The 12630-nt window shown below is 43.9% G+C and overlaps 1 long non-coding RNA gene and 1 pseudogene across 1 annotated transcript; one reads left to right on the top strand and one right to left on the bottom strand.

Moving 5' to 3' along the window:
- The first annotated feature begins 256 nt into the window (after window positions 1–256).
- LOC143925523 (uncharacterized) lies at window positions 257–976 on the top strand. Its single transcript, XR_013262022.1, has 3 exons — window positions 257–369; window positions 758–812; window positions 903–976. It is a non-coding gene; the product is annotated as an uncharacterized LOC143925523 (long non-coding RNA).
- Window positions 977–4547: 3571 nt separating this feature from the next.
- LOC143925813 (U2 spliceosomal RNA) lies at window positions 4548–4618 on the bottom strand (annotated as a pseudogene).
- Between the last annotated feature and the right edge of the window lie 8012 nt (window positions 4619–12630).

A 12630-nucleotide genomic window follows, 5' to 3' on the forward strand; every position in this document is an offset into this window, starting at 1 on the left:
AGTGGGGAGAGCACATGGCGGAGAGAACACAGGTGCGGACTAATAATTACACTAACGAGGAGGAGGGTGAGGAAAGCCCGGAGCTTGAAACGTCCCGATCCAGGAAGAGAAGATTTAAGGCCGCAAATATGTCTTTTGGAGAGATGTTGGAGATGGTCGACATATTGAACAGGACCGACTATAATGGAAAGTATGGACCTTACCCAAACCCAAATATCAGAAAGGCCAAGATCACGAATAAAGTTGTGAAGATTCTTCTGCCTAATTTTGGGGTACACCGATCCATGGATCAACTGAGAAAACGCTGGTCAGACCTGAAACTGAGGGAGCACGAGCAGTACATAAGGATCAAGCGTGTTCTTGACAAAAGTAAGTAGTTGTCATGTGTTCATATGATTATTATTGCTTGCATACTGCTCCATGTGCTTTGAGTTCATGTTGTGCATTTTAAAATGGCCACTTTCAAGTTCATGGTTTCATTCGTTCGTAGGAAACATTGTTCTTCCGGTAAGTATTCTAGCTGAACACAGTGTCCCCAATAATGTTATGACCTTGAAGCTCGGCCAAAAAAAACAATTGAACAACACTTCCAAACAATGTTTCATATTGTTAATTCTTCCCTCTGTGTGCTAATTCTTTATTTTTTCAAAATCTCATAGGGGAGAGAAGACTCGGCAAGTATGAGGACACCAGGGACCCCACCCCTCACAAAGAAGGACAACTTCCAAAAGCACAAACAGAGGAGCAGGAGGAGGAGGAGGAGGAGGAGGAAGGAGAGATCGTGCAGGTTGGGCAAATTGTCACCACAACAGGTGAGTGTCGGAGAACACAGCTTATGGTAAGCTCATCAATGTATGTCACAATATTTATATGACATGTTTTTTTTTTTTTTTGTTTTGTAGGTGATGTGGAAGAAGATTTCCGTTTTACCAGTGAAAGTGCCCAGATCGGGGAGATAATGGGGTGCAATCGGGATTAGGAACATATCCTTCAAAACATCAATGATGTTAATTGAAATTTGAAGAACATCATTGATGTTTTGGGGAGAGTGTGAAACACCCCAAACTAGATAGGGTCTTATTTTTGGAATTTTACTAATAAAATGTTGTATTTCTCAAAATTCTAAATTTGGAAGATGCACAGAGTGTGTAAACATGCATTATCTCCCTTCATGGGGGAATCAATGTACGTGTTTTGTGTAAAGTGTCTGAGATGAAGGGGTTGCAGCCCCGAAGCATGTACATTGATCCCCCATGATGGGAGATAGCACATGTTGACACACTGTGTGCATCTTCCAAATTTGGATTTTTCAGGGGTGACACCCCATGTGATGAAGGCAAGATCAGACCAGTTTGTACATAATCATGTCTAATATTGTCTTCACTTTTCAAAGTTGAACTTTGTAAGTTCCTGTGTTCTGTATTTTACAGTTCGATACATGCCTGTTTACACAAAAACAACAATTAAACAAAATTTTTATTAAACTCTGTTTTGGAAACACACAATTTCTTGGTTGGTTGTAAAAACCTTTTCAAAACGCACATGTGAATGTGGTTGGATTAAACAGTTAAATTAGCAACAATGTGTGGCTTCCTTTTTCATGGCAACAAAAATGTATTTGGAGTACAATTTAAGTTTTGTGCTGAGAAGGATTGTGATTTACTAAAGGCAACTCCACTTTGCACTCCCAGTGCAGTTTCAGGTGTACTTTTGCAGTGCACTTGCAGTGCATAGTGGATGTGCCTTTACTAAAAAAACACCCACAGTGATGTGTAAATTTTGACAATCATGCCATTTTCCTGCCATGGTGCTGAAAATGAGCACGATTTTGGTCAGTAATGCACTACATACATTAGTTACCAAAAAAGAAGGTGTGTGTGTAGCAGACCCACAACATAATAAGATTATCTGAAGAAGAGACTGTCCCCTCATCTCGCTCTAAACTTGGGTTTGCACTGTTGGTGAAAAAGGCACAACTTGATAAAACCTAATTATACCTAGGAGACACCTAAAACCAAGCCAAGCAGTAAATGAAGGAGTTTCAGATCAAAATTTATTTTTAAAATGCCGCTCACAAATTGTCTGGCATATCAATGGCCCCCCTACCCACAAAGTAGTGCATGTATTGTGTTCTAACCTCACGGGCGCTTTGGGGGGGCAAGCCAGGATGAGCATATTGAAGTCCCGTGAGGTTATCTGCATTGTCCATCAAGTCTGCTTCTTGTTGGCCAACTAAGACTACATAGTTCGCAGAAACTTTTTTCAAATAATTGTGAAGAACACAGCACTCCAGCACTATGTGATTCAGTTTGTATTCCACCATGTGAATAGGCGTAAGAAAAAGGCGGAACCGGCTGACCAGTATACCAAAAGTGTTCTCCACCACTCTTCGGGCTCTGGACAGGCGGAAATTAAAAATCCTCTAGTCTGGGGTGAGGGTCCTCATGGGGAAAGGCCGCATCAGATGGTTCGTCAGGGCAAACGCCTCATCCGCGACGAAGACGAACGGGAGTCCTTCCTGATTCTCCTCTGGGGGTGGCAAGCCCAGACTGCCACTCTGGAGACGCCAGTAGAACTCCGTCCATGAGAACACTCCATCATCCGACATCCGTCCATTTTGCTCCACGTCCACATACAAAAACTCATATGTCGCAGACACCACCGCCAACATCATGATACTATGAAACCCCTTATAATTATAATAGTACGACCCCGAGTTGGGTGGTGGGACGATGCGGACGTGCTTCCCATCTATTGATCCTCCACAATTGGGAAAGTCCCAACGACTGGCAAAATGGGAGGCCACAGTCTGCCATTCCTATGGCGTTGAAGGACACTGTGGAGTGAAACAAGAAAAAAAATTAGTAATTTGACCAATCAACATTCCAAGCAGATTACACACAAACATTTTGTGACAAAATTAGTTAAACATTTTGGGAACTGAGTATTTAAAGCCTAAAGTCTAATGTCCCCTTATGAGAGTCATCACCCCCCCATCCCCCCCATCTGATGGGCCCTTGCTAAAAAATGAGGGGGGGATGTTTAGGACAGGTAACCCTCTCCACTTGATTGAGAGCTGAATGCCTAAATAATGTGTGATACTTTGGGAAGCCCCTCCTTAGTTACACTATTGGCAGCCCACGGGACAGGTAAGAAGTGTCAGAATAACAAAAATTAACCAAAATGTAAGCACTTTTTGACATTCTGATATTACATATCCAGATAATTCATAGGTTAAAACCAAAAAAAAAAAAACATTTGAAAGTATTGAGGCAGGCCCTTGCACTACATGCTTAGGTGAATTCATCCATAAATGTGAGCATCAAAAAGGTAGGTAAAGTGTGTATTGAGTTTGGTAAAGTCAGCAGATAGAGTATTGCTATCAGCTGAGCTAGCAGTTGGGGGGAGGGGGGTTCCTAATGAGTTTGGCACAACCCCCCCCAAAAAAAAAACACTCTGCATGAATTGAAGCACACACATAACATTTGTAAACATTTTAGGGTTTTTTTTTTTTTTTTTTCGCAAAACACACCCAAAAAACTTCCACCGGTGCATAAAAAAAGTGCACACACATAAAGAGTGAAACACTAAAAAGTGCAGACGGGTGTCATACCCTGATCCCCTGGGGCGTTAGGCTCCAGACAGGGACTGAGGTACCAGACTCATCAGTGGTCTTACAGCCGAAGCCGGAAGACCTCCTTTCCCCGGGAGGACTGCCGAAACAGAACCTCCTAGGTACTTGGTACTATGGGGCTTCCCCGTAGGTAGGCCCCCCAATGGAGATTGGACCAAGCCAAAAGGCCTATGTCCGCTCTCCCAAAGACTTTCGGGATAGGTCCGAGGACCGACACCCTACTCATCACACGTGCAGTGACAAACGTGACAAAACACACACAAATAAAATAAATAAAAAGTGAGGAAAGGGATAGTGAAGAGGAGAGTGAAAAGGTGGCCATTGTGCAATACAATGACCAGGCCCTCCGGCCAGGAATCAAAAATTCCTCTGGTCCTAGCCAAAAGGCCGGGCCCTAGAGGCAGGTGTAAAAAAGCGTGTATCTGGTGACATGACCTAGGTGCCGAATATCAGAGTGCAAAGCACAGTGAACATAAGGCACCCCTGGACTGCCACTCCAGGGGCACATCACCATGGGCTTTTCAACAGAAGCATCCCCGACCCCCCAACCCAGACCACGACAGCCCCCACTCCAGCCAGAAAGGCCTGAAGATCCAGGAGCTTGGCGAGACCCTTTGCCATCAGGTCAAACCCTCACTCCCATCACTCCTACCTAATTATATTCGAAAGGTACAGGCCGCCCCCCTGCTGGAACAGGAGAACAAACGTTCCCTCCTGAAAAACTGACTGGAGCTAAAGCTGCCACAATCCAAGCCAGAAGGCCAGGATCCCCTCCCCTGGCGCCGACCAGTGGTTCTCCGCCCCCATCAGAAGGCTTCCCTTTCGGCTACAAACCGCTCCGGGTCACCTTTACACCAAGAGGCTTTGCATAGCAACCGCCACCCCTGCTCCACCTCGCCGTAGAACAGGGAACGGAAGCAAGCGCCACCTATTGGTAACTGATAAGAACAGATACTACACTTGATCTTAGCCAAAAGGCCGAGAGCCTCTGCTCCGGAGTGATGGCTTGCCGCATGCAGGTATCCTGCCTGGTGATATAAGGGGTCAGCAAAGCCAGCAGACGGTGAAAAACGGGGTCCGTCATCCGGAGATTATTCCTGAAATCATCAGGATTATTCTCCTGGATCTCACGGAGCAAAGGCATGTGCGAGAACTGGTCGCGCTGGCGCAACCAATTCTTGGTCCACAAACGCCTCCCCTCCCTGTTCATGGACCGGGCTTGTGTCAAAGTAACAACCCCAACACGAAGCCCCTGCACAGCAGAAACTCTACGACGAGTACGTAGAGGAAACATGGTTTGAAAACGGTCGGCTGGTCAGAGCGGACACCAGAAAGCACAGATAAACAGCAAAGCCTGAAAGAACGACCTGAATAGCAGAAGCAAGCAGACAATAAGAAATGCCTTTCAAAGCGTACTATACCAAGATATAGTCCACAATGATCAACAAATACTTACTGACTGAATGCACTGACTATCAGATACGCAAAGACAAGCACAAACGGAAGAGCTGTAGCGATCTGAATCACAAATCTGAAAAGCGCGAATCGTCTCTCACCAAACTTCTACTAACACGCGATAGAGACGAGATCAGCAGAAGGAGCCCAAAGGGTGCCGGACGTGGAGCTGAACTTCCTTTTTCTAGTCCCGCCGTACATGGCTTACGTCACCGCGTTCTTGGCAACCGCTAAATCAGACAACTTGGCCCGACCGTGTGTATGCAACAGTTTCGGACACAATCCGTCGGTCTAAATCCGACGGACAAAATCCGACGGATTTGGTTGGCAAAATCTCTGACCGTGTGTACGTGGGTTAAGAATGGGTAAGCTGCAAAAAAATAAATGTTTGATTTTGGGTTTTATACGACTTTAATACGTAGGATGTTTGGTAACATCTTTGAGACTCCTACCTAGCTGTCACATCAATCCAATGGCTTTGTTGCTCTCAGTCGCTGACCCAGAAAGAGTAAAGACGCCCAACATTCTAGTTTTTTTTTCTCCAATTTTCACTGTCTTCATGTTTGTTGTGGGTCAGTGACCTGGAAGAAATGGGTTCAGGCAAGTATGTTCATATTAGCTATACCAGCACCCAATATTTACATACTTGATTTGGGTCAGGAGCCCCTCAGGGTCATTTTCAATATCCCATATGCCTGTACACCATGCTTGTGTTCACCATAGTATTCAGGAGTAGAGTTGTGCACAGACATTCATGTAAATGGCAGGCTGTCTGCTACACTTAAGCCGCGTACACACGGGCGGACTGTATGGCCTACTTAGTCCGTCACATTTCAGCGGACAGTCCGCTCGTGTGTGGGCTTCAGCTGACTTTTTCAGCGTGCAGTCTGGCGTACTAAGTATTTCGGAATTTCCGTAATACTGTCCGTCATACTTTGGTTTCAGCGGACAATCCGCTCGTCAGTAGGCTAGTTCGACGGACTAAGAATAGCGCATGCTCAGAAAGGATTTACACGGCGAAAGGTTGCATTGCTGTGTCTTGGACTTCCTATTTCTAGTCGTACGTGCTGTACACGTCATCGCGCAAGCTTTCGACTGACTGTTTGTGCATCCGTGTGTGGTCAAGTCCGTTCATTCGAAAGTATGACGGACTGTCCGTCGGATTGTATGACGGACTAAGTAGGCCATACAATCCGCCCGTGTGTACGCGGCTTGAGAAGAAATACGATAAGAATTACACTAAACAGGCTCAGTAAGATCCCTTAATATACACAATATTGGCAAAAGTATTGGGACACCTGCCTTTACAAGCACATGAATTATAATGGCATCCCAGTCTTAGTCAGTAGGTTTCAATGTTGAGTTGGCCCACCCTTTGCAGATATAAGCTACAGCTTCCACTCTTCTGGGAAGGATGTCCACAAGGTTTAGGAGTGTGTCTATGGGAATGTTTGACCATTCTTCCAGAAGCACATTTGTGAAGTCAGGCACTAATTCATCTCAAAGCTGTTCTATCGGGTTGAGGTCAGGACTCTGTGCAGGCCAGTCAAGTTCCTCCACCCAAACTCGCTCATCCATGTCTTTACGGACCTTGCTTTGTGCACTGGTCCAAATAATTTGGTGGAGAGAGGATTATGAGGTGGGGTTGTTTTTCAGGGGTTGGGCTTGACCCCTTAGTTCCAGTGAAAGGTTTCTTCTAAGGTGTTATTATACCAAAACATTTTGGACAATTTCCTGCTCCCAACATTGTTCGAAGAGTTTAGGGATGGCCCCTTTCTGTTCTAACACAGGGAGCCAACTGTGGAAGCCTATGGATCACTGGACTATGGTTCCCAGAAACGGTTATAAGGAGGAGAACGGAATTGTATTTTCCTGGGCTACAAATGGAGCAACCCGCTCTTGCACACATCTATGTTGCTTAGTGCACAGTGTTCAGCGATCAGGGTACTGTGTGCAAGGGATCAGAAAATGTGGACTAAGCTACTATCGGGGCACAGTGTTTTGCTTCAGGGAGACCGGAGAACAGTTGGCATGTAGGCTGAAGAACAGAGCTACCCCAGGAAGATCTAGAGGACTTCTGGACAGCAGGACCTTTGCAGCTGTATTGCTGGGACTAATGAGAGGGCTTAGCTGCCATTAACCTGTTTCTGCTAGTAGAGATTGGGACATATAGGGACCTCACATTTGATTAACAGCATTTACAACTGAATACAGATTTTACTGGATCTGTACTTACATGAACCACCATAAAGACTGGGCCCCATGCTAGCTGGTTGAAGAACTAGGTCAAAAGGCTGTCTCCTGAGGTAGCTGCTCTACAAGGACTTCAGCACAAATCTTTATGGCCATTACTGTCATCTGTGTCATTAATGCAGGTTTGCCCTGGGAAAGGTTCCTCTGGGGGCGGGGTTTAGCAGCAAGGTTAATAATATCAGGGAATTAATAAGTTAAAAGAAAATCCTTTATTGACAAGTTGGCATAGTATGGGCATATAGCAGTTAAAATATAAGCTCTGGTAAGGAGATATGATACCATTCCACATACAGAAAGTGCAAAACAAGATTATATACAGCATCACAAATTAGAGCGACTGTCATATAAAATTCTGATGCGTTTCGACCTACATGGTCACGGTCTGCCTCAGGGTATAGGTTTGCAATAGAGGGTGTGAGTGGGGGATCTCCAAGCCAGAATTCCTTTAAAAATGATGATTCCGTGTGTCCCTTGGCCACTCCCACTCCAAAGGGGGATACCGATTCGCCCTGTATGGCTTGCAAGGAGTCACACTGGGGGATGTCACACTGGGGGACGTCACACTGGGGGACGTCCCATGGGGGCGCATGTAAGTAGGAGGTCCGCACCGGCAGTAAATTCCCAGAGATATCATGATATCATAAGTTTAAGAAATACTAATTAAATTCAGAGTTAACAATTGATGATCAGTGTCATTTCCAATGCTCACTATGCATGTGTGTCTATTTTATAAAGGTATTGTTGTACTATTAATTTATTACTATCACAGTAGAGGAGTCCTTGTTATATATATCTTATTGACTATGTAAGTGAGGATGTAAATGATAGTGTTGGATAATACACTGAAAAGTGATATGGTAGTTGTATAGTGACATGACTGGTGCAATGTTATGTCGGCTGGGATGGAGGAATGTAGGTGATTGTGTGAGTAGAGTTGTGGGTGATTGTGAAGGGTGGTTGCATGTGTTGTGGTTAGGTGATGTGGTTAGTATAATGTGAGAATGGAGTGAAGAAAAGTGGGGGAAGAATGAATAAGAAAAAACACAGAAAGATAATGTAGCAAAAAACAAAAACCAATGGAAAAAGCCAACTGAAGGGAAATAAACCAAAATTAAGTGAGGATAAGAGAGAAAGAGGACTGTGATGATCAGGTGGTTATGGATGAGATGAAGAGATTGATGAAACGGAAAGTGATGTGTTGAATAAGGTTGTTACATAGTTCAAAACAGTGTTAGAACAGTTGTTATCTAAAAATATACGGCGCTATATTAGTAGCCCTTACTGTGGACTTAAATGTCCCAATACTCTATATGTATAAAATCTAAATTTGCTTGGATTTACCTTAATAATAATTTGTGCAAGAAATCTGTGGCTCTGTGGATAACCAAAAGAAGCCAGGTAGATCTGTTGAAGAAAGTAGTTGTATCAATAACTATTTGTTAGGTGTAGCTTTTACCTGCCATGGCCATACAGAGCAAGCAGATTAGTGAGCTGACATGTGCCAGGTACTTACATTGGAGCATTGGAAAGACAGATGACCATACACATCAGGACGCATCCTGGGATTTTTATAGTAATACTAAATTGAGTAATTGTAATGGGTTCCAGGTGCCTCCCTCCCATCCCCCCACTCCCCCACCATCGGCGCTCCCACCGCCAATGCAGCTCATGTTGCACCTTCGGTGTTCCGGAAGGCAAGAATCCCTGATCGTCACTTCTGCCGCAACTGCGTGACGTCATGATGCCGAACGCACGCACGGAGTGCCCGCACAGTGGTGCGTGGCAGCCGACCGTCCAAAAGTGATCTGGTGTTGTGACAGATACAGTCCGCCTATCGAAAAGTGCCCGCTCTGAACTGCTCAGGCGCATCGCTTGCGCAGTATGGAGCAGAAGGAGATTCGGAAAATCTCAGAAAATGAACGGCGCCTGCGCCGTGAGTCCAGGTGCAAGCCCCACCATCCAAGTGGACATAGGGCTGCACATATTAGAGGGCCGCTCGCCACGCTTCGGGCACGGCCTCGCTTCGCTTGTCTCTTTTTATTCTAACTCTATGTCCACTTGGATGGTGGGGCTAGAACCTGGACTCACGGTGCAGGCACCGTTCATCTTCGGATATTTTCGGGATCTGCTTGTCCTGTGTACTGCGCAAGCGCAGTACACAGCGGACACTATCTGACAGGGGACACTATTTGACAGGTCACGAGACGCCGCCAAGAAGGTTGCTCCCTCCAATAGCCACAAAAACTCATCTCGGTAGTCTGGCGGAGCATGTTGGGAGCACAGTGTTGCTGTGCTCCCCTGTCTTGCCGGGAAGTGACACAGGGAATGGAGCCCCCACCCAGGAGATCATCACGGCCACTGTGAGCAACATGGGAATCTAAAAAATAAATAATGGAAATAATCATAAACAAAACATGATGCAATCGAATCACAATTGCAGTTATTAGTTAATACAACAGCAGTATAAATATTAGTTTTTAAATTTATCAAAAATATATCTTAAGAGCTGTGTACTGTTTATCACTGATCCAGCAATATCGTTTTAATATGTAAAAGACACCGTGGTAGTGTAAGAGACCATGGTGTCAGATGTATGCGTTGCAATCAAAATAACGCAGACCTTTGTTAACTAAGGTTCTGCTTGGTTTGTGAAAGGGGGAGGAAATTTAGATTTCAATCTAATCCTCCTAACCAAAGTCAGTCTTATCTCCTAACATAGGATTTACCTATTCATCACCTAGTGGGTTACTCATTGTACATAAATTATCTGACAACGCATAGATGGTAGGAGAAGTGAACAGTCAGTACTTTTATCCAGCTCATGGGAAAGACACATGATGTGAGGGATATTGGTGCTGCACACCCCAAATGAATACAATATGGGAAAGGTTCCCCCAGGGTTTTTTTATTATTATTATTAAGGTAAATCCAAGCAAATTTAGATTTTATACATATAGAGTATTGGGACATTTAAGTCCACAGTAAGGGCTACTAATATAGCTCTGTATATTTATAGATAACAACTGTTCTAACACTGTTTTGAACTATGTAACAACCTTATTGAACACATCACTTTCAACTTTATCAATCTCTTCTCCTCATTCATCACCACTTGATCATCACAGTCCTCTTTCTCTCTTATCCTCACTTAATTTTGGTTCATTTCACTTCGGTTGGCTTTTTCCATTGGTTTTTGTTTTTTGCTCCCTTATCATTCTTTGTTTTTTTCAGTTTTTTCTTATTCATTCTTCCCCCTTTTTTCTTCACTCCATTCTCACATTACACTAACCACATCACCTAACCAACACATGTGCACCCACCCTTCACAATCACCCATGGGACGTCCCCCAGTGTGACTCCTTGCAAGCCATACAGGGCGAAGCGGTATTCCCATTTGGAGTGGAAGTGGCCAAGGGACACAGGGGATCATCAATTTTTAAAGGAATTTTGGCTAGGAGATCTCCTCACTCACACCCTCTATTGCAAACCTATACCCTGAGGAAGACCGTGACCATGTAGGTTGAAACGCGTCGGAAATTTCATATGACGGTCTCTCTAATATGTGATGCTGTATATAATATTGTGTTTGCACTTTCTGTATTTGGAATGGTATCATATCTCCTTACCAGAGCTTATATTTTAACCAATATATATGTCCATGCTATGCCAGCTCTTCAAAAAAGGATTTTCTTTTAACTTATTAATTCCCCGATATCATTAACCCTGCTGCTAACAAAACCTCTCCTGGGGAAACCTTTCCCATATGGTATTCTTTGCTATGTATATTTTTGGGTGGCTAAACACCCCTTCCCCCCTGACACACGTGAGCTGGATACGAGCTGAGTACTGTTCACTTGTCCTACCATCTATGCGTTGTCAGATCATTTATGTACAATGAGTAACCCTCTAGGTGATGAATGGGTAAATCATATGTTAGGAGATAAGACTGACTTTGGTTAGGAGGATTAGATTGAAATCTAAATTTCCTCCCCCTTTCACAAACCAAGCAGAACCTTAGTTAACAAAGGTCTGCGTTATTTTGATTGCAACGCATACATCTGACACCATGGTCTCTTACACTGCAATGGTGTCTTTTACATATTAAAAAGATATTGCTGGATCAGTGATAAACAGTACACAGCTTTTAAAATATATTTTTGATAAATTTAAAAACGAATATTTATACTGTTGTATTAACTAAAAACTGCAATTGTGATTTGATAGCATCATGTTTTGTTTATGATTATTTCCATTATTTATTTTTTAGATTCCCATGTTAGATTCCCATGTTGCTCACAGTGGCCGTGATGATCTTCTGACTTACAAACCTATCCCCTGAGGAAGACCGTGACCATGTAGGTCGAAACGCGTTGGATCTCTTTAATACAGTATGTGATGCTGTAAATTGTGTTTGCACTTTCTATATTTAGAATGGTATCATGTCTCCTTATCAGAGCTTATATTTTAACTGCTATATGTCCAGTCTATGCCAACTTTTCAATAAACGATTTTCTTTATTAATTTATTTCTTATTAATTCCCTGATATCATTAACATTGCTGCAAAATAGTTAGGGACTTCTTAGCAACCAGCAACTGTGGAGACAATGAAAACTTTGGTCAGAAGTACTTCATGCACAGTATAGTGTATATCGTGCAGGAGTTTGTATTGCACAGAGTGCTGTGGACAGTGCCAGGTTTGGCAGTACATAATGCACAGAGTGCAGAGGTCAGGAGCATGTAAAGCACAGAGTGCAGGGATCAGGATTACATAACTCATAGAATACAGGGGTCCGGAACATGTAACTCACAGTGAAGGGGTCAGGAATACTCAACACTCAGAGGGCAGGAGTCAAGTGTGTATAACATCATGTGCAGGGGCCAGGAGTATGTGATGCAGAGAGTGTAGGGGTCAGGAGTACAAAAGAAAGAAAAGACAGGAGTTAAGGTTGAGCAATGTACAAAGTGCAGGGGCCAGGAGAGTACAAATCTCCCCTTTCAACCAATACTCTCCCCCACTTTCTCACTCAGCAAAAAATCCCCCCCCCCAAAAAAAATGCGGTACTAATATGTATATTCACCCCCTTACCCATGAGCACAAGTTCCCTCTGCAAGCCAAAATTCTCCCCAAACAAAGATACTAAAATTGCACCCTCCTCCCTGTACAAATCTCTCTGCTGGTAACAACACAATTTAGCATACAAAGTGATTAACAGAAAGGACTAGGCATTAGATGGCATTTGGCATCCAGATCGGCATGGACAGTAGCAAGGCCACCTCAAGTGCAGCA

The sequence above is a fragment of the Lithobates pipiens genome, unplaced genomic scaffold (assembly GCF_037356315.1).
Source record: "Lithobates pipiens isolate NorthernLeopardFrog02 unplaced genomic scaffold, aLitPip1_a1.2 Scaffold_22, whole genome shotgun sequence".
In the NCBI taxonomy this organism is placed as follows: domain Eukaryota; kingdom Metazoa; phylum Chordata; class Amphibia; order Anura; family Ranidae; genus Lithobates; species Lithobates pipiens.